Source organism: Notolabrus celidotus, chromosome 15 (assembly GCF_009762535.1).
Source record: "Notolabrus celidotus isolate fNotCel1 chromosome 15, fNotCel1.pri, whole genome shotgun sequence".
NCBI classification, from domain to species: domain Eukaryota; kingdom Metazoa; phylum Chordata; class Actinopteri; order Labriformes; family Labridae; genus Notolabrus; species Notolabrus celidotus.
Window position 1 is genome coordinate 32,273,024 of NC_048286.1, and position 20,916 is coordinate 32,293,939.

Below are 20,916 nucleotides of genomic sequence, written 5' to 3' on the forward strand. Positions count from 1 at the left end.
ACTCAGAGCGTCCTTCATAAGTATTAAACAAACGTGAACAAATGAGCATGTTTGAGGAGTCTGTAACGTGCATATGTGAGCGCTGTGGTACGACATGCTGCTGACTCAGGAAGCTTCTGGTCACAGCGACAAGCGGATGAACTGATTTCATGACGGATAGGAAGGATGACTTTCTTTTATTCAGGAGACAGAGGATGGTGATCAAAGCTCTCAGCAGTAAATACACAACAAGAACATTCTGAACCAGATCTTTGATGCAAGCTAGTTTACCGTACACATGGCATTCAAACTTGATGTTTCAGGGAAGAGGAAGAAGTAGACATATTTCATGGTAGAATTACATATCTGGGCAGAATCATTTATGTGTTATTGATTGATTAGATGAGTGTGTGATTATACTAACTGACCCCATGAAGCAGAGGAGTCTGTCTTCTCCCTCAGTCAGTCCTGTCACTCCGTCAAAGCTCATTCTGCAATGATGATTCTGTTTTCTCCAATTTGGTTGACGTCTCTTTCACTCAGCTCCTCTTGAGTTTTAACATCCCTTCTTCATTTCTGCATTGTGTTACACTTCTCTTCTTCTTCTCTCTGCTGTTTACTCCTCAGCCAATAATCACAAACCTAAACTTTTGTGCTCTCAAATTAACAGCGACAGCTGTCACTGAAAATGTAGCGAACAGCGACGTGTGTAGGAAGGCTGTTCGCTACTGTGGTAACACCAGCAAGTTGTTAAAGCATGTAAAAATCCACGTCAAAGAGAACTCTGAATTATAAAAGAAAAGAAGGGAGAAGGAGGGAAATGCTTCAGGCAGAGTATTTGTTGTTTGCCTTTAAAAACTGTCCTGTGTTTTAACATGCATGTAATACATCAAAGTGCATAAGATACTTTTAATAATAGAAAGTAGCGGTATTGATATTGGTGATTCTGCACCTGTATTACTCCGCATCTGATTGAAACCCAAATTTGTAGTATCGGACACCCCAACCCAAGGGGGCTGAACACCAAGCGGCAACCTCCGGTCTCAAACGATGAAGCCCATGCAGAAGTGTTATAAACTGCAATACATCGAGAATCCACTTGAGGCTGGCTGCAGAAACACCGGAAACCACATAGACATGAATGGGAAAAAGACGATCTTTGCAGCATTAATAAACATGTTTACAGCCTGGTTCAAAAAACAGCTTGGCTCTATGAAGCTAATCTCTCTATCGGCACACACTGTAGGGGGGTGAATTTATTTCTAACATGACGGTTCAGAAGACATTAAGATTACGAGTTTTGCCCAAATAAGGACATGGCTGACTTGAATCCCGGTCGGGAACACACAGCTGTTGGCTAGGAGGCTCAAACCCCGCCTCTTTATGTCACACTCTGCCTGGTTGAGTTCCTTATTTTCAATATGGCCGCTGCTGCCGATTGGCTTCAAAACAGCGCTCAGGAAACAGAAAGGGTGATGTCACGGATACTATGTTCATATTTTATACAGTCTATTGGCTCTACACAGCCCTCTGATAAAGCCAATGGCTCCTCCCACTGGGCGTCACTAAATTGCAGAAACTGTTCAAAAACATTTATTTTCAACATCTAAACCAACAATAACTAATCAACAATACAAACCTCAACAACGATGCACATCACATTTTTCTAGTGGTCATTTAGTGAAACCCTAAAGCTCGTTTAGAGGAGATAAAATTATCCAACATGCAAACTTTCAATTCTGCTCCCATGTGGCACTCTTCACCCGCCATACATCTCTATTTAATACGCGGATATGGGACGCTCTGTTTCCGCGGATTCCACGTTCCCTGGTCGGTAAGCTGGTTCTGCAGGGTGTGAGTGTAATCAGTCTTCAGGTGTGCACACCTGGAGACGGAGAGGGACAGCGGATCACTGGAGATGAGGTGAGAAAGGGGAAACTGACGGGGAGGGAAAGTTTGGTATGTGTGTGTGTGTGTGTGTGTGTGTGTGTGTGTGTGATGGATGGATGGATGGATGGATTGAGTTTGGTTCTGTTTGGTTCTGGCTCTGTTTGTTTGATTTGGCTCTGCTTCTTTTTGCTTGAGTTGGTTCTGGTTCTGTTTGCTTGAGTTTGGTTCTGGTTCTGTTTGCTTGAGTTTGGTTCTGGTTCTGTTTGCTTGAGTCGGTTCTGGTTCTGTTTGCTTGAGTTTGGTTCTGGTTCTGTTTGCTTGAGTTGGTTCTGGTTCTGTTTGCTTGAGTTGGTTCTGGTTCTGCTTGCTTGAGTTTGGTTCTGGTTCTGGTTCTGCTTGCTTGAGTTTGGTTCTGGTTCTGGTTCTGCTTGCTTGAGTTGGTTCTGGTTCTGCTTGCTTGAGTTTGGTTCTGGTTCTGTTTGCCTGAGTTTGGTTCTGGCTCTGTTTGCTTGAGTTTGGTTATGGTTCTTTTTGCTTGAGTTTGGTTCTGGTTCTGTTTGCTTGAGTTGGTTATGGTTCTTTTTGCTTGAGTTGGTTCTGGTTCTGTTTGCTTGAGTTGGTTCTGGTTCTGTTTGCTTGGGTTGGTTCTGGCTCTTTGTTTGAGTTGGGTCTGCTTCTTTTTGCTTGAGTTTGGTTCTGGTTCTGTTTGCTTGAGTTGGATCTGGCTCTGCTTGCTTGAGTTTGGTTTTGGCTCTGCTTGCTTGAGTTGGATCTAGTTCTGTTTGCTTGAGTTGGTTCTGGTTCTGTTTGCTTGAGTTGGTTCTGGTTCTGCTTGCTTGAGTTTGGTTCTGGTTCTGGTTCTGCTTGCTTGAGTTTGGTTCTGGTTCTGGTTCTGCTTGCTTGAGTTGGTTCTGGTTCTGCTTGCTTGAGTTTGGTTCTGGTTCTGTTTGCCTGAGTTTGGTTCTGGCTCTGTTTGCTTGAGTTTGGTTCTGGCTCTGCTTGCTTGAGTTGGTTCTGGTTCTGTTTGCTTGAGTTGGTTCTGGTTCTGTTTGCTTGTGTTAGGTTCTGCTTCTAGGCTGTAGATCCGCCCCTGCAACAGGTCTCATGTTAGCATTTACAATAACACATATTAGGGGTAGGAATGAAAGTGTCAATAATAGCAGTACAAGTCAGACCATTAATTCAGTGATGATGAAGTCCTGTGTATGAAATTCAAAAATATGAAAAAGCTGATGCCCCATCTCCAAGAATAAGATTTCAACCCTGACCCTTGTTGCTAAATTTTGAAGGACCACTACCCAGTCAAGGGTTCTTCAGAACTAGAGGCTGGATCGTTGGCTGGATCTGAAATGGGCCCTTGACTTGAGTCTGAAAAGTGAACTAGACTAAAATGACTTTCCATTCCCCCCTAAAGAGGAACTGTCACTTTTATCAACTTGTAAGTCAGATAATAAATAAACAGCATTAAAAAGTTCCTCTCTGACCCTCTGACCACACGACATGCTTCTCACTACACATCAAAATGACAAAGTTAGGGTGGATCAATGTTTGGGGTTCACCTTCAGCTGGTGGTTGAACTTCTATCAGGGAAACCCGACAGACTGCCAAGTCCGACAGCATGCCCTTCATAATGCAGTTAGACCGTGAAGTCCTGAGAGTGAGGGGAGGATAAATCCTGGAGAGATGCATGTCATCCTTCATTACAACACTCAAACAAAGTGATGTTGTTGTGCCTTGTTTTGACACCCTTGTTCCCTCCTCCAAAATAAATCATGCCAACATAGATCTGCCCCTTAATGCAAAGTGTCCAAGTTTATGGTTTCATCACCAGCTTGACTTTAACTCTGCAGGATGTCCTCTTTTTATACATGAACACATGAAATCACTGAAATGACTCCACTGTACAAGGGACACAGAGATGAAGCTTTTCTGCCTCTGCCTCTCTGTCAGTTCTATGAATCAGCCAGAGTGAAGTTTCATGCAGTAACACAATAATACTGGGATTCAGGCCTTCAAAATAAAAGCCTCTTTGGACAAAGTTAAAGTATTTTCTCACATGGATAAATGTCAGAAAAAAACAACACTTACAGCTGACTAGAGCTGAAAATAAAAAAAGACTTTAGACTCTCACCCACTCTCACAATAAAGGACCAATAAAGATAAAGAAGCAATGATTGGACAGGTTTGCTACAGTCCAAAGACAATCTTTATTTTGTTTTTTCAAATAAAGACATTGTCCATGTCACAATCTGAAAATAATCTGTAGAAACATATCAGCAGGTGACTCCAAAATAAATTCCATAAACCTGTTTCATAAAACTTCACCTGAACTTGGTCCTCTCAACATGTCGTGTGACAGAAACACACTGGAAAAAAATGCTCCTCCACAAACAAGAAACCTTGAAATAAGAAAAAATCTGCCAATAGAAGAAGTGAAAATGTTCTTGGTAAGATTTCTTAAAATAAGACAGAATATTTAGAAAACTGTGATCTTAAAATTAGCAGTGAAAACTTATTTTAACAATATTTGACCAGTATTTTAAATCTTAGTGTCTCAGAATAAGACAGGAATGATAATAATTAGTATTTTTTCACTAATACATTTCGTGTCAACTTCTTCATTTGAGATATATTCACCTTAATTTGAGTTGTATTATAGCACTTCTCTAGGTTTAAGACCATCTTGTTCTTGAAATAAGATGACAAAGTTGAATTGTCTCATGTTGAGATATAATGTCTTCTCATAGTGAGCTGGATATACTAATATTCAGTCATGTTGTTTTTTAGGATAAGCCAGCTCTGCTCTAAAGGAGGTGTTTCATTGTGTGCATGGAGTTTGAGGAGGAATATTTTTATCTGATTTAAAGAAACAGAGTCTGAAAACTGAAACCCACCCTTAAAAACAACAACTTCTCTTTCTTTCTTTCTTTCTTTCTTTCTTTCTTTCTTTCTTTCTTTCTTTCTTTCTTTCTGTATTTCATTCTTTCTTTCGTTCTTTCCTGCTGTCCTTCCTATTTTCTCTTTTTTTTGTTTGTTTGTTTCATTCTTTTATTCCTGCTGTCCTACCCTCCTTTTTTCTTTCTTTCTTTCTTTCTTTCTTTCTTTCTTTCTTTCTTTCTTTCTTTCTTTCTTTCTCTCTTTTATCAATGGATCTGTTTTCTGATAGATTAATAAAAGTCATTTCCTTAAATCAAGTAAAGTGTTTGTCTTAAATCAAGATTATCCGTCTTCTACAAATAAGATCTCAGCTTGAAAAATGTCTGAAATGTTAAATAAACCTTGTTTCTTCTAAATTAAAACTCAAAACAAGATCATTTCAAGATTGTTTGACTTCACAAGATATTTAAGATGTCTTAAAACAAGTCCCTCTATCTTGCTCAAATGTTACTTGTTCAGTAAATTTATCTTAAATCAAGTGGGAGAAGACATTTTGACTAAAAATGAGACACATCAGACAACACAGTGGACACTCGTTTATATTGAATACATTGTGTTTTAGGGAGTTAAAAAGATGACCTGCAGTATTTGTTATTATATGTCATTATTTATTTATTCTCATGTATTTGTTGGCTTTTATTTTGTAGAGTCCAGTCGACTACTTCCGGTGTAATCACAGTTAACTTGGCACAGCTGACAGACCGCAGGCTTGCGCCACTTGATGCCCCCACATTCACTCATGCTCACACAACCACGCACACACACATACACACACACGCACACGCACACGCGCGCACACACACACACACACACACACACACACACACACACACACACACACACACACACACACACACACGTATACACACATTCCACCAGTGACTCTGTTGTGGTCGCCTCGCCTGCAGTAACGGACGTGCTTTTGGATTTAGCAGCCGGTGCCTCCGTTCAGCGATGGAGTGAAGAAGAGCTGCATAGAGGTAAGCGGGGCTCTCATCCGTGGACTGATGGGATTCAGGTCCGAGCGCGTAAAGGGGCTCAGGATTCAACAGCTTATCAGAACCTGGTCATCAGAGAGAATATGAGTCACACCTGGTGAGGTGGATGGATGGATGTCTGTTCCAAACTGTGCGTTTTAGTGGCGGTACAGCCATCGTTAGGGGGGCTTTGCTTCATTTTTTTGCTCTCAGCTGCATTAAAGCTCCAACAGCAGCCCTCAGACGTGCCATTCTCGCGCGTGGGGGGGATTCTCGCTGCTGTCGCCTTTCAGATGTGTCCTTGCTAAATGAATAAAAGTCTCACGCCTGGTACATCATCTCCAGAAGAGTCTTATTGATCTCATCTTATATCTGTCTTGAAAGTTTGTGGATTGATTGACACCATGACAGCAGAACAGTCTGTGTGGGAGAGACGTGTTGTCCAGCAGCCAAAGCATCATCATCATCATCATCATCCACAGAGGTGCAGTGCTGTGATGATGTATGGCGACAACACCACCAAGGTAGACAGATATATATGTAATCAGCTGAGACAGGGTTTGTGATGGGAGCTGTACAATAATTGGTCAGTGATGTGACTCTGTGTACTCGTGGACCTGGTGACAGGGTGATAGGGGGTCCCCGTCCCCGACACACAGGCTGCAGTGCCGGATGAGAGGTGCGCATGCAGACCGGGCGCGCACAGCTGGAGGCTGGGTTGCTATGGAGGCAAGAAGTCTCGGAAGCTCGTGCAGTTGCTATACTGACCAGTTCTTATCTGAGAAAGGCGCATGTGATGTCAGGAGTGCTGTGTGGTGCAGAAATGTTCAGTGGATGGTGGGGGATGGAGGGGGTGGGGGTGTGTATACTCTGAATCTTCCGCCTCAGTGGGAAGTTTGTCGCCCAGAGGATGGCAGCGTCAGAGCCGCCTGTGGCTGAGGAGGAGGAGGAGGAGGAGGGGACGTGCAGATCCCAGCATGTCCAACATTCAACAAGACAGGAGAATATCTTCATCATATTATTACAACTACACTTAACATGCATGGGGGGAATGAGTTGCATAGTGCATTCCTTTAATAGCTTACAGTACTTGTGACAGTGCAGACTATAGGGGTTCCCATGTAATACACACAGCTTAAAGAAATGTCCTCTGTTAATAAAAATAATAATAATTATGAAAGTGCTTTAAAAGTTTCTCTAAGACACTTTAAAAAAAATAAATTATACAATAGGTAAGGCAACTTTATTTGTATAGCGCATTTCATAGATGAGGGCAACTCAATGTGCTTTACATTAAAACATTAAAAGCCCTGGAAACATTCAGACAAGCATAAAAGAGCACAATTAAAATGACAAATATGTTAAAACAGAAAAGAAAATTAGAAATATATTAAAAGTATGTTAAAATTTTATTTTAAAGTGAGTTAAAATAAGATAGGAAGGCAGTGGGAAATAAAAAAGTCTTAGTCTTTGATTTAAAAGAGGAGAGAGTTTGAGCGGACCTACAGCTTTCAGGGAGTGTGTTCCAGATATGTGGAGCATAATGACTAAATGCTGCTTCACCATGTTTCCTTCTGACTCTAAGGACTGAAAGCAGACCAGTACCTGATGACCTCAGAGGTCCAGATAGTTCATACAGTAGCAGCAGATCAGCCTAAACCATTCAGTGCTTTATAAACCATCAGCAGGATTTTAAAGTCTATTCTCTGACAGACAGGAAGCCAGTGTAGGGATCTAAGAACTGGAGTGATGTGGTCTACTTTGTTGGTCCTTGTTAGGACTCGAGCAGCAGCATTCTGTATGAGCTGCAGCCGTCTGATGGACTTTTTAGGGAGTCCTATAAAGACCCCGTTACAGTAGTCTAGTCTGCTGAAGATAAATGCATGGAGGATACAATAGATGAGGAAAGGTTTTGAGTCCGGATTTGAATGTGGTGAGTGAGGGAGAGAGTCTGAGGTGTTTGGGGAGAGAGTTCCAGAGGGTGGGGGCAGCGACAGAGAAGGCCCTGTCCCCCTAGGTTCGGTGCTTGGGTTTGGTGAGACAGGGTGAGGAGGTTGGCATTGGTGGAACGGAGGTTACGGGAGGGACTGTATGGCTGCAGAAGGTCAGTGAGGTAGGAGGGAGCTAGGTTATGGAGGGCTTTATAGGTGATGAGGAGGATCTTGTACTGTATTCTGGAGGTGATGGGAAGCCAATGGAGGGATGATGTGGTCTCTGGAGCGGTAGTGAGTGAGGAGGCGTGCAGCTGAGTTTTGTATGTATTGTAATTTGTTGAGGAGGGTGTTGGGTGTACCGTAGAGGATGCTGCTGCAATAATGGAGTCTTGAGGTGATAAAGGCGTGGATGAGAGTTTAGACTAGCCTCTGAGCTCCTCAATACCTAAACTGGTATTTTTGGTTTGTCGTTCTATCATGTCTTGACCTGTCTTCAAATGTAAACATCCACAGAATCTATAACCTACACCAAAAACATTTAAATAAGGTCAAAGAACAGGATGATAGTAAAGTTGTGCAATACATGTAAAAACTACAACACTGTGATGTGATTGTATTCATGGGATATGGCTGTAAATTATGAATCCAAAACAAATCAGAACATTGAAACCTAAAAAAAACCTCACTTTATTAGATATTTAAACCACATGAGGTTGAGCAGAGGCAAGTGGTAAGACTAAAATCAGTCATGTGGAATCAGTCATGGTTGGCACACTAGTTCACCGTACTCTGAGGTTAACTGCAGGGTCAGTGTTAGTCTCCTGGATGGAGGAAATGCATCATACTTGTACTAACATGCTGCCAGAAGACGAGTCATGATGCTTTTGTTGATTTTCAGTGAATTGATGAATCCTTTTCAAACGTCCAGAAGCTGAGGTTTAGTTGAAAACAGATGATACAAAATAAATTGTGTCAAAGTTTCCATTTCTTCAGCTTCCTTAGATTAAAAAATAGAGCAACATCCCCGGTCTCTCATGTGGGGATCAAGTAATGTGGTATCAGTTGTTGATCGATCACATGGACCTGTCAGTCTTGTGATGTTCCCACATTTCTGTTTTTGTGTCCTTATCAAAGGAGATACAGTCACACGTTGCGTTGAAGCGTCTCAGTGTGAGAGGAACAGCTTACAGGAAATGGCTGTGCTGTTGAATCTGCAGTTTGAACCCTCTGGCTTTCCTTCTTCTTCTTCTTCTTCTTCTTCTTCTTCTTCTTCTTCTTCTTCTTCTTCTTCTTCTTCTTCTTCTTCTTCTTCTTCTTCTTCTTCTTCTTCTTCTTCTTCCTGCTTTCCGGAGTACAGTTTGAAGGGAACAGTTTGTCTCTGACTGTCTTCAAACTATTTCAATACATTAGTTATTTGATGAGTCATTCATAGTGTCGCAGTCGATCCATGTTTGTACTTTCACAGGTCTCGCTTCTGATGCGCTGCCTAGACGACACATCTCGTGTGAACACAATGCGCGACTCGACACTTAGAATATGACATGACAAGTTCTGTCTGAACGGCCTGTTACTCCTCCACTGTCAGTTCTACTGATTGTGTGATGTTCACTGCAACCACGGAGGTTTTTGTTTCAGGCCCAAAGTTTCCTTTAAAACTTCACAGGAAGTCCTTTCACTTTGCTTCAATGATATCTGTAGTTCAGACGACTGAGGAGACATTCAGCCCACAGACCAGACCTCATGAAGGGATCACAGGCAGGACTGAAAACTTGGATATTTTAAATAATAATAATAACAATAATAATAATAATAATAATAATAATAATAATAATAATAGTAATAATAATAATAATGATAATAATAATGATGATAATAATAATGAATATAAAAATAATAGCAATAATAATAATAGCAACAATAATAATAATAATAATAATAATAATAATACTACATATAAAAACAATAACAATAATAATAGTAATAATAACAATGTTAATAATAACAATAATAATAGCACAAATAATAATAATAATAATAATAATAATAATAATAATACATATAGAAATGATAACAATAATAATAATAGCAACAACAAAAATAATGTAATAATAATAATAATAATGGTGTTATACACTTCTAATACTAATACTACTAATATTACAGCTAATATTATTATTATTATTACTAATAATAATAATAATAATAATAATAATGATAATAATAATAATAATAATAATAATAATAATAATTATTATTATTATTATTATTATCATTATTATTATTACTATTATTACTATTATTACTATTATTACTATTATTGTTATCTCATAAAGGGTTTACATGCAAGACTGAAAACTTGGAAAATTGTAATTAATTTTTAGATTTACCCTTACCCTAAAATATGAAAAGTAAATTACAAAAAAGTAAAATAAACATCATTTTTTAAACATTTTTTACTGCATTTCTACCTTTGTTGGGTGATTGTTCAAAAATAAACAACAGCTACCTGAGCGGGCTGCACAAGGCGAGCGTCACATGCTGGAAATATTTACTCGTGCATATACAGTAAGAGAGTCTGCTGATCCAGCAGGCAGCACACAGACCTTAGATATCATATAGAGTACTGCAGAGGCATCATGAAAAACAGATTATTTCCTTGTCTTTAAACGGAGATTTAAGCTCAGACTTGACCGACTATCTGTCCCTGTTTCCATCTGGGTTGTAGAGCATCACGGCTGTAGTAAAATCAGAGTTATTAATGATTCATCTCAGTACATCCCTAGCTGCTGAGTGTGTGAGTTACTTTATGTGTGTTAAACCACTTTTATTACTCCTGTGTGTTGGAGTTGAATGAACAGACTGTGGTAGTAGGATGGAGTTGTACATGTACCAGATTGATTTCTTAAAAAGAGTGGGAAACCTTTGAAGGATTCCTCCTCTCTTCACTCCTAACTCTTGAGACCCCACAGTGCAGTGGGAGGAGCATGGACTCAAGCTGCAGGTGGGAAGACATTTTTCAAATCAGATATTTTCACTTTTCAAACTCAAGCATCACTTATTACAACTTTTAGTAGAATTGAAATACAAATAACAGTCTGTCTTTGCGTTAGCTGAAATTAAGAGTTACTCTGAGCAAGGTCCAAGAGAAAAGACAAGTTACTCTGACCGAGGCAGTTTCAGGGCCAGTTCGGAGCCGGTGCTCCATTGAGAATCGTTTTTTCTGGTCTAGAACCGTGAACCGCTTAACATCAGGGGCGAGGGGTGGTGTTGCTGTGATCAAAAACACAAACCAAACGTGTTTCCCCCATTGTCCTGCAGCTAAAAAGTAAGAGACTAATGGATTCCAAGGCAAAGCAGTGGTTGGCCGAGGAGACAAGCTGCCGTTGTCCGCCATCGTTGTTGTTGTGAGAGAAAGTTTGCGCTAGCGCTGCTGGGAAAAGCGGTCACGTAAATTTACTCTCTTTCTGTTTTTATTGGAAGTGCTGCCCCTGTTCTGGCCCACCATTTGTCTCAAGCCATGAGTTGAAAGGTCATCACAAAGTTAAGATGCTAATGTGATTATTGATGTGGCTGAAGCCCCACCACAAAATTGTTGGGTGGCCAAACTGGGGCACTGACTGTTGGCCAGGCGGGGAAAACATTAGGGGCTTACCCCAAACCTAGGAGGGTTACTTCCACTAATCACATCTCCTTTAACTTATTTTTATACAACATTTTAACAAATGTTACATTTTTGTAGATTTCTAATGTTAACATTAAAAATGTAACTCTACAGTGTCAACATTTAAATCTGCTGAACTCTTTAAGGACTCAAATGAAGATGATCGTCCAAAGTCAAAGCATCAACAAAAATAATATTCAAATCCACAGAAACTACTGTCTCTGCTGAAACACAATAGCTGATTTGAATATAAGGAATGCCTCTGACATGGCAAATAGCCAATCATGTTTAAGAATTTCAGGGTGGCCAATTAGTTTTCAGGGGTGGACATGGCCACCCCCTGGCTCCCCCACTGCCTACGTTACGTTCCATATACTTCAATCAATCAATCAATCAATCAATCAATCAATCAATCAATCAATCAATCAATCAATCAATCAATCAATCAATCAATCAATCAATCAATCAATCAATCAATCAATCAATCTTTATTTGTATAGCGCCAAATCACAACAAACGTTATCTCAGGACGCTTTTACAAACATAGGAGGTCTAGACCACTCTATGTCAAATTATGAACAGAGACCCAACTTCAAGACAGGGTAAGACTCAGTCTGACCCCACCTTAATCCACCATGAGCATTGCACATCGCAGTATTTAGCTAGTTACAGTGGAGAGGAAAAACTTCCTTTAACAGGCAGAAACCTCCAGCAGGACCAGACTCATGTTGGACACACATCTGCTGAGACCGAGTTGGGTCTGGAAAGACAGATAGAGGGGAGTAAGAGAGAGAGGTGATAGTGATGAGACGAGTCGTAGAAGCTGTTGCCGTTGGAGTCCAGCACGTCCGTATCAGCTGGAGTCCAGATCGTCCGCAGCAGGAGGACGTCTACGGCAGCTCAGAGGAATCTACGAGACAAGGGAGCTCAGGGACTCCAGAAAGGTCTATGGTTAGTAACTTTAATGGGACAGGGGGAGTTAAAGTAAGTGTTGAAGGGGTTGGGGGGAAGGGGGTGAGCTAGGATCCCAGTGTGTCAGTGTGCCAGTTCCCCCGGCAGTCTAGGCCTATAGCAGCATAACTAAGACCTGGTCCAAGCCTGATCCAGCTCTAACTATAAGCTTTATCAAAAAGGAAAGTTTGAAGCCTACTCTTAAAAGTGGAGAGGGTATCTGTCTCCCGGACCTTGACTGGTAGATGATTCCAAAGGAGAGGGGCCTGATAACTGAAGGCTCTACCTCCCATACTACTTTTAGAGATTTTAGGTACAACTAGCTAACTACTTGACCCTTGCTTGCCCCAAATCCATGAACATAACAAAGTAGACCCTCTGTAATACTTTCCCCCTGAATTACCCTCCCAGCTTCCATCATCACAACAGGCAGCAATCCAGAATGTTTCCACACGAAGCTGTGAAGAGCATCTCTGAAACCCGTCTCTGAGTTCTTCTTTTCAACCTTTCTGTTTGGCGTAAAGTCAGAAGAACACCTATTATAAGCCTGGAGTAGCTCACATTATCTTCACCTCACCTGGTTCATTGTTGCTGGGAGTGAGTGTGTGTGTGTGACTGTGTGTGTGAGTGTGTGTGTGTGTGCAGAGCTGCCTTAACTCTGCTCATGGTGAAACTTACAAAGAGCAGAAACGACAGAAGCAAAAAGACAAAACAAAGTGTCCCTCCAGTGTGTTCAGTTCATTCTGCTTTGACCTTGACGAGTCTTTAGAAGACTTGAAAGTCTGACACCGTCCCACATCTGAACATATCAAAGTCACATTCTTCAAGATTTTCTTTTTCACATTTAGAAAGCACGACCACACAGCTGTCACCGAGTATGAGGCGGTTTGCGGCCCATACATTTAGCTGGATTAGAATTGCTAGCTGCATGCTGAGGCAGCTCTTACCTCAGATTTCCACTGACTTACTGAAGCTGTCCGCTGCTTTCATCACATCGTGACCCAGCAGGGAGAGTGTGCCGGACTGACAGGTCACATGCAGAACACACGGACGGTGTCATCTTTTCACATCTTTTTCCTAGAAAATGAAAGGAAGTCATGATCGTATCATCCTCGCCTGAAAGGCCCTTTGAATCTTTAATCAACACATTTCACATGGTGCTCATGAATGCATGCATACTAAAGAGGCTGATGCATATGGTGATATAAGATTGAGCTTAAGAGGAATCTTTGTTGATATGATGGTGTGGATCTTGAAAGAGGGGAGCCTGTGCTTTCAGTTTTCCACGTTTCTTTGTAAGTGTGTCTGTAAAATGGAACACTCTGCTCTCCGCCCTGTCTTGAGCAGGCGGCAACCTCTTGTCTAAAAATATGAGCCCAATGCAGAAGTGCTAAAAACTGCAGTTCACCGAGGATTCGCTTGAGGCTGGTTCTTGCAGTACCGGAAACCACATACACACCAATTCAACAAAGCCGATCTTTACAGCAGAAATAAACATGTTTACAGCCTGGTACAAAAGACGAGTGTAGTCTGTAGTCTGCACACACTGTACAGGGGGTGACTTTTTACATAACGCAGCAGTTTCGAAGATTCTTAGATCACAAGTCCTCCAATGAGAGGCACAGCTGACTTGATTGACAAGCGGGAACACTGTAGCTGTTGGCTAGGAGGCTCAAAGCCCGCCTCTTTATGTAACACTCGCTCAACAGCAACAATATGGCCGCTGCGGACGATCGGCCTCAAAACAGCGCTTCAGAAACAGATGGCTGACGTCACAGATACTATGATCATATTTTATACAGTCTGAGGTTTAAAAATGAAGTAAATGCACAAAAAAACTGAAGTTCCTCGAGTGTCTACTTGAGTAATCCGAATGTTCAACCAGCAGAACCAAACATGTTTACACCTTGGTAGGCAAAACAGTCTCTACAGCTCATTTCGAAGAGTTTTTCATGCATCCAGAGCTCTTCATCATGAGGGACGTTGCTGACTTGACAGATGGATGTGTGCATGGTAGAGGTGTGCTAGCAGGCTCCAGGCCCTCCTCAGCTCCATCTAAAAGGTGGAGCTCATGTTGTGAACTATCGTGAACTGAAGAGAGGACTCGAACTTGTAGGTGAGGAGCTATTCAACTCGATGGTTCGTGTTAAAGACACGTCGCTCATGGGAGAATGGGTCGCGATTGAAAGCTCTGTTTAAGCTCTCCCTTTCTCTGTTTTGAGGTAGACGCTTTGTGAAGTTACTTTCCTCCGACTCACTTATTTCTTGAACAGTGGACTCTCATCTGTCGTCTGTGTGTATTTAACTGGAAGACTGGAGGAACTCTGTAGCTGTTGGCTAGAAGGCTCAAAGCCCGCCTCTTTATGTAACACTCGCTCGACAGCAACAATATGGCCGCTGCGGACGATCGGCCTCAAAACAGCGCTTCAGAAACAGATGGCTGACGTCACAGATACTATGATCATATTTTATACAGTCTGAGGTTTAAAAATGAAGTAAATGCACAAAAAACTGAAGTTCCTCGAGTGTCTACTTGAGTAATCCGAATGTTCAACCAGCAGAACCAAACATGTTTACACCTTGGTAGGCAAAACAGTCTCTACAGCTCATTTCGAAGAGTTTTTCATGCATCCAGAGCTCTTCATCATGAGGGACGTTGCTGACTTGACAGATGGATGTGTGCATGGTAGAGGTGTGCTAGCAGGCTCCAGGCCCTCCTCAGCTCCATCTAAAAGGTGGAGCTCATGTTGTGAACTGTCATGAACTGAAGAGAGGACTCGAACTTGTAGGTGAGGAGCTATTCAACTCGATGGTTCGTGTTAAAGACACGACGCTCATTGGAGAATGGGTCGCGATTGAAAGCTCTGTTTAAGCTCTCCCTTTCTCTGTTTTGAGGTAGACGCTTTGTGAAGTTACTTTCCTCCGACTCACTTCTTTCTTGAACAGTGGACTCTCATCTGTCGTCTGTGTGTATTTAACTGGAAGACTGGAGGAACTCAAAAGCTCAAAGCCCGCTTCTTTACGTCACACTTGCTCAACAGCAGATATGTTGAGTTCAAACTTTCCAATGCGGCTGCCGATTGGCCTCAGAACAGCGCTTCAGAAACAGATGGGTGACGTCACAGATACTTCTTCCATTATTTATACAGTCCATGGTCTTGACTCACACTTGCCCTCCCTTGTTACTTCACCCCTCAAGGTTTGGGTCCTGGTTTGGGATCAGAACACTTTGACCTTATAGTCATTATTATGTCTTTGTAGAGGTATGCTTGAATGAAACACCACATAGTGAAATCCCTGATGTTTATATTAGCAGTACAACGCTGACCAAATCTGTGAACACATTCTTAAACCAACACACAATTAACATATAACAACTATAGCCAATCACATCACAATCACATTTGAAGCTTTAGTAAATAACACTCTTTTCAAGATAAAGGTTCAGTGACACATTATGAAGGCTCAGATTGTCTCATGATCACTCGGTCCTTTATGTGGATGTCCTTGCGTCATTTTTCACGAGTACACATCAGCTCCTCTGCGTGTTCAATAATAAGTACAGTAGTGTGAGCACAGTGGCTTCAACATCAGAGGAGATACGCGCTGTCTTGTTCTAATGTCACAATGCATTAGCTGTGCACGGTGAGCACCCGAGCTGGATTAAGTGCAGACCATGCAGGGGAAGTGTAATGACTCCCAGTGGATAACACCATATCATTATGTGTAACAGTTGGTTACCGTCACTGTCACTTCGTTCAGAATGAGGAGTCTGATTAATGAGAACAGTTATAGATCATGTTTTTGGCATCAATAACTTCATGATGAATCCACCTCACAGACTCCCATAGTCTACTGGACCTCAGTCAGTCCTGGTAAAAGCCTGATCCTTCACCACTAACACTGAAACTGTTGTTCCGTAGCTCTGAAGGAAAGCTGCTGCATGTCTGTTCCTCTGCAGCCACCTCCCTCACCCTCCCTGTGCCACCTATGTCCCGGCTTAAGTGGTAATATTCTGAAGTACTGGGATCAATTATACATAAACTCCAGCCCTGTGGTCTTGCATTTTATAGTCCTGCTTTGTTGAGTTCTTCTGCCCCGAGCCTTTCTGCTGCCCTGCTCTTTACTGCTTCAGCGACTTCCTCCTCTTTCCCCCTCCTGTTTCCTTGAACTCTATATCTGATATCAATTATGGAGCTTTGAAGCTAAAGTGAGAGTTAACCCAACAACCTTAGTTTAATCTCTGTCTAACAAAAACACTACGCCAAAAGGTGCATTTCGACCAAGAGTCTTTCAGCCCCCAGAACTACTTTACCCTGAACTAAAAGGTTCCTGCCCCCCATGGGGCTGAAGTCCCGGGTAGATTGTGCAAATCAGGCCAGTGACGTTTGGAGGAAATACAAAGTAAATGCACTACACCACCAGACCAGTAGAGGGCAGTAAATCAAAGACGAATGCTATTCATCACAGATGACACCATAGAAGCAGATGGACAGGCAGGTATCATTATGAGCAACACAACAGTTAGCCTGTTAGCATGAAGAGACTCAGCTGGCGCTGTTTTAGATGGTGCTATATTTCATCACAGATGGATTCACTGAATCAACACGTGAGAGGAGATAAGTGCGAGTAGCAAAGACGTTTCAACACGGCTTTAAAATCCTTTTGAACTCAAAAAGCCATGGCAGAGATCGGCCGGTGTTTCGGTTTAAATGGCGACCCTGTTAACTGGAGACTCAAAAGATTGACAAAAAAAAATTTGACAGATAAAATTTGACCAAAAAAAAATGACATTTTTTTTTTTACAAAATAAAATTTAAAAACAAAATATTTCACACAAAAAAAATGACAAAAAAATTGTTTTAACCAAAAATTTGAAAAAAATAAAAATTGAAAAAAGAAATTTTTGAAAAAAAAATATTTGAAAAAAAAAATTTGTTTAAACAATTTTTTTTTTTTTAATAATTTTGAAAAAAAAAAACATTTTTGAAAAAAAATGTTTTTGCAAAAAAAAAAAGTTGACAAAAAACATTTGGCAAAAAAGTTGACCCCGGAGCCTGTCGAAAAAAGGTAATTTTCCTCAAATTTGAAATGGTGCTCCAAAAGCAGAAAAACATGAAAAAATGTGAAACTTTTGACTTGAGGTTAAAAACATGTAAAAAGCAATGAATGAATCAACACGTGAGAGGAGATAAGCGCGAGTAGCAAAGACGTTTCAACACGGCTTTAAAATCCTTTTGAACTTAAAAAGCTGTGTCAGAGATCGGCCGGTGTTTTGGTTTTAACAGCGACCGTGTTAACTGGAGACTCTCAGCCGGATGCATCCCTCATAAACGTCTTTAGACGATCATTAAATATCTGATGAGGATATTTTGAAATCTTAATAAAAACTGAACTAGTTTGCATTCCCAGGAACTCCCTCTGTGTTTCATCAGCTGTGTAAACTCCACAAACACTGACACGTTCAGCTGAAGGTCTCCAGTTTACAGGGTCACTTTTAAAACCAGAACACCGGGAGAGACGCGTTCACGGTGGGCTGAGAGAAGACTACTGTTACAAGCTGCTAAATCAAGAGAATCACAGCTTCTTCTTTTGAAAAGTACACACACATACAAAAAAGATAGAACAAATAAAAACTAATGAAAGAAAGAGAAATCAAGAGAATCACAGATGTGTGTGATGTTATTGTGGACGGAGGGAGGAATAAAAACACTGCGGTTAATCTACCAATCAGACACGTTCAGCATTGCAGGCCCCGCCCCCCAAAAGTCCCAGGACCTTTGAAAAGGACTATCCCCCTAGCAGGGGCTGTTTAGGGGAGAGATTATCTACCCCTGAATTAAGTTCCTCCAGCCGAAAAGCCCCTAAAATAGAATAAAGTGTCTCCACCAGGTGTGAGCGCAGGCTTCCTGTTTGACTCAATGATCTCTTTTTCAAACTTGCTGAAAGAAAGTCCTCAAACTGAACATGAGTTGTCATACATCCATAAAAAACAACTCACAGACTGTTTCCTGTGGCCGACATAACCCCACTCGGTACATTCAGAGCAGGTGTGGACACTAAAACGATTCTGTGACACAGCCGCTCGGTGAATGGTCAGCATGAGTCACACATTCATCTGAGATCTGCTTAAGAACGAGGGAGTTAATGGACATCCTGCTCGTGGTATTCAGGTGGGTAGATGCGACAGGAGTGCAGATTAAAGACAGAAGCACAGTGTTCAGGTGCAGAGTCTCAAAAAGAACATCCTGAATCCTTTCTCTAATGTATTTGTTTCATTACATCTGCAGTTTAAAGTGCTTTGTTCTCAATCAGGGGCGTTCTTCAGCAACCAATCTCCAAGTCGATTAAATGGAAATTGAAATTCAGATTAGTCGACTGGTAAAAAGAAACTAAGAGCTGAGCGCAGTTTATTCCAAAGGACCAAACACTCTCCACAATCACATGTAGCCTTTGTAATGACTACTTAAAGCAGGTCATCACTTTATTCAATATCAATATTCATGATTATTTTAAATGTGAAACGCTGAAATGTGCAACACAAATAACATTTATTATTCATATAATTTGTGGCTAAAACAAAAAATCCAACAACATTTAAAATACAACATACATACATAAAAATCATAATTAATTACAACATTAACAATAACAGACTGATGACATCCTAACAGACTGAGATTCAAAATGTCTGTGCTGTTGAACAGCTGTCATCCATGAACATTAAACAGCTGACACACACACATTTGTTGAATCAAATCAACCCTTCAGCTTGCTCTGATGGAAGTCCGGGACTTCTCTGAGTCCAGGCCTCACAGAGATAGTTTAGGTACAACGCCGCGTCCTCCTGCTCCACCACTCGAGCTGATCCCCATTAAGGGTACAGGTCTCCATCCAGTAGAGCTTCATCAGCTGTTAGCTCTCTCAGCACCCTGGTCCCTAAACGTTGCATAGGGAAGCTTTTGGGCTTTTTTAAAGCTAACAGCTAAAAGAACAGTAAAGGAGACAGAGATATATATATTTGCTGAATCTGGTCTCGTGATTCACACAAGCATCTCCTTTGGAACATCAACCGCCTGACAGCTGGAGTCATGTGACCAAAGGTTTCCCACGGTAATTACTGAATCAACAATCATCCGACTCCCCTCCAGCTCAGACATCTGGACACGGATCTGGTGGAATTTGACGGTCAGTACTCTTACAGCCAAATTCCACCAGATCCATGTCCGGTCCATTTCCGATCCGTCACAGCTCCAGATCTGATAGGTTTCTATTCTAGTCAATGTGTTAACTTCCACTGGATCCGCTCCGTTGCGTTCCGGCTGCGTCTCTGATCCGGCAGGTCGGAGCCCTCCGGATCAGATACACAAGACTTCTATTGACCCCGGATGCCGGAGCACGACGCATCAATCTCAACAGAGCAGATGGAGCGGGGACAGGAAGTCAGGTTTCACCAAAACAAAATGAAAACATCCGGTTAACTTTCAGAATAAAACACTCTGTGTTATCACCAGATCGTATTTCACTTAACTACAACAACAAACCAAAGTCATGATGAGCGGAGCCAGGCCTGGAGTCAACAGGTCAGAGGTTTTCAGAGGACCAGAAAGACAACATGGATGAGGAGAGGAGGAGGAGGAGAATCCTTGATTCAGGGATTACCGTGGGGAAAACCTCGGTCACATGACTCCAGCTGTCCGGCGGTCCTGCTCCGTGCTGCGATCTGAAAACGCAACCGGTGGGTGTTGACGGACGAGAGAGCACGGCGCCGGATCACACACGAGCAAGCCACCATACCATCTACTACCTGTAGTAGACATCCATGTCCAGTTAGCGGCACATGTGCATCATTACTTAAATATTGCCGAGTCTGGTGTCTGAACTCACATGCATGAGATCATTGTCGGGCTGGCTTTGTTTTAAAGCACTGGCAGGCTTCATGGCTACCCGGCCATTGCTAAATGTCACGACTGAGATCATAGTTTGTTAATATGTTTGATATTGATAATGATCTCCTGACTAACCAGATGTAGCCACACTGAAGCTTCCAGGTTGGTCATCCAGAGTGTTACGGTGGTAAAGCATTCAGAGGAATCACAGGTTACCTCTAACCAGGCCTGAAACACACAATTTAAAGGGATATTTCAGTATTTTTGAAGAGGGGATGTATGAGTTACATAAGTGTTTTAGCCACGGTGGACGTCGGTCAGCTTGGCTACAGTTTTCTGCAGATGGAGACAAGGCTACTGACAATTTAGCTGATTGTGAGAGACCCCGACCCGAGCACTCATCTCTCTGTTTCAGTGTAATCTCTACTGAGACATTTTTCAGATCTTTGATTTAACATCAGAAAACCTGTTTGTTTCTGCACCATTTCCAGGCTCACACACTGTTCTCTACAAAACCGTAGATACTAAATTATCAGATGTATTTGTGTGTGTGTGTGTGTGTGTGTGTGTGTGTGTGTGTGTGTGTGTGTGTGTGTGTGTGTGTGTGTGTGTGTGTGTGTGTGTGAGCAGAGTAAACAATGAGCTAATCCTGCTTTGAATGGTATTATTGGAAAGGTGCCTACTGTGAAAAAGTGGGA

General features: G+C 41.6%; 1 protein-coding gene across 1 annotated transcript in view; it reads left to right on the plus strand.

Annotated features, from left to right (window-relative positions):
• The first annotated feature begins 5,677 nt into the window (after positions 1-5,677).
• LOC117826901 (disks large-associated protein 1-like) overlaps positions 5,678-20,916 on the plus strand; it is a 126,930-nt gene continuing 111,691 nt past the window's right edge. The window contains exon 1 of the mRNA XM_034703319.1: positions 5,678-5,786. The gene's annotated coding sequence lies outside the window, so the exon portion shown is untranslated. The remainder of the gene's footprint in view (positions 5,787-20,916) is intronic.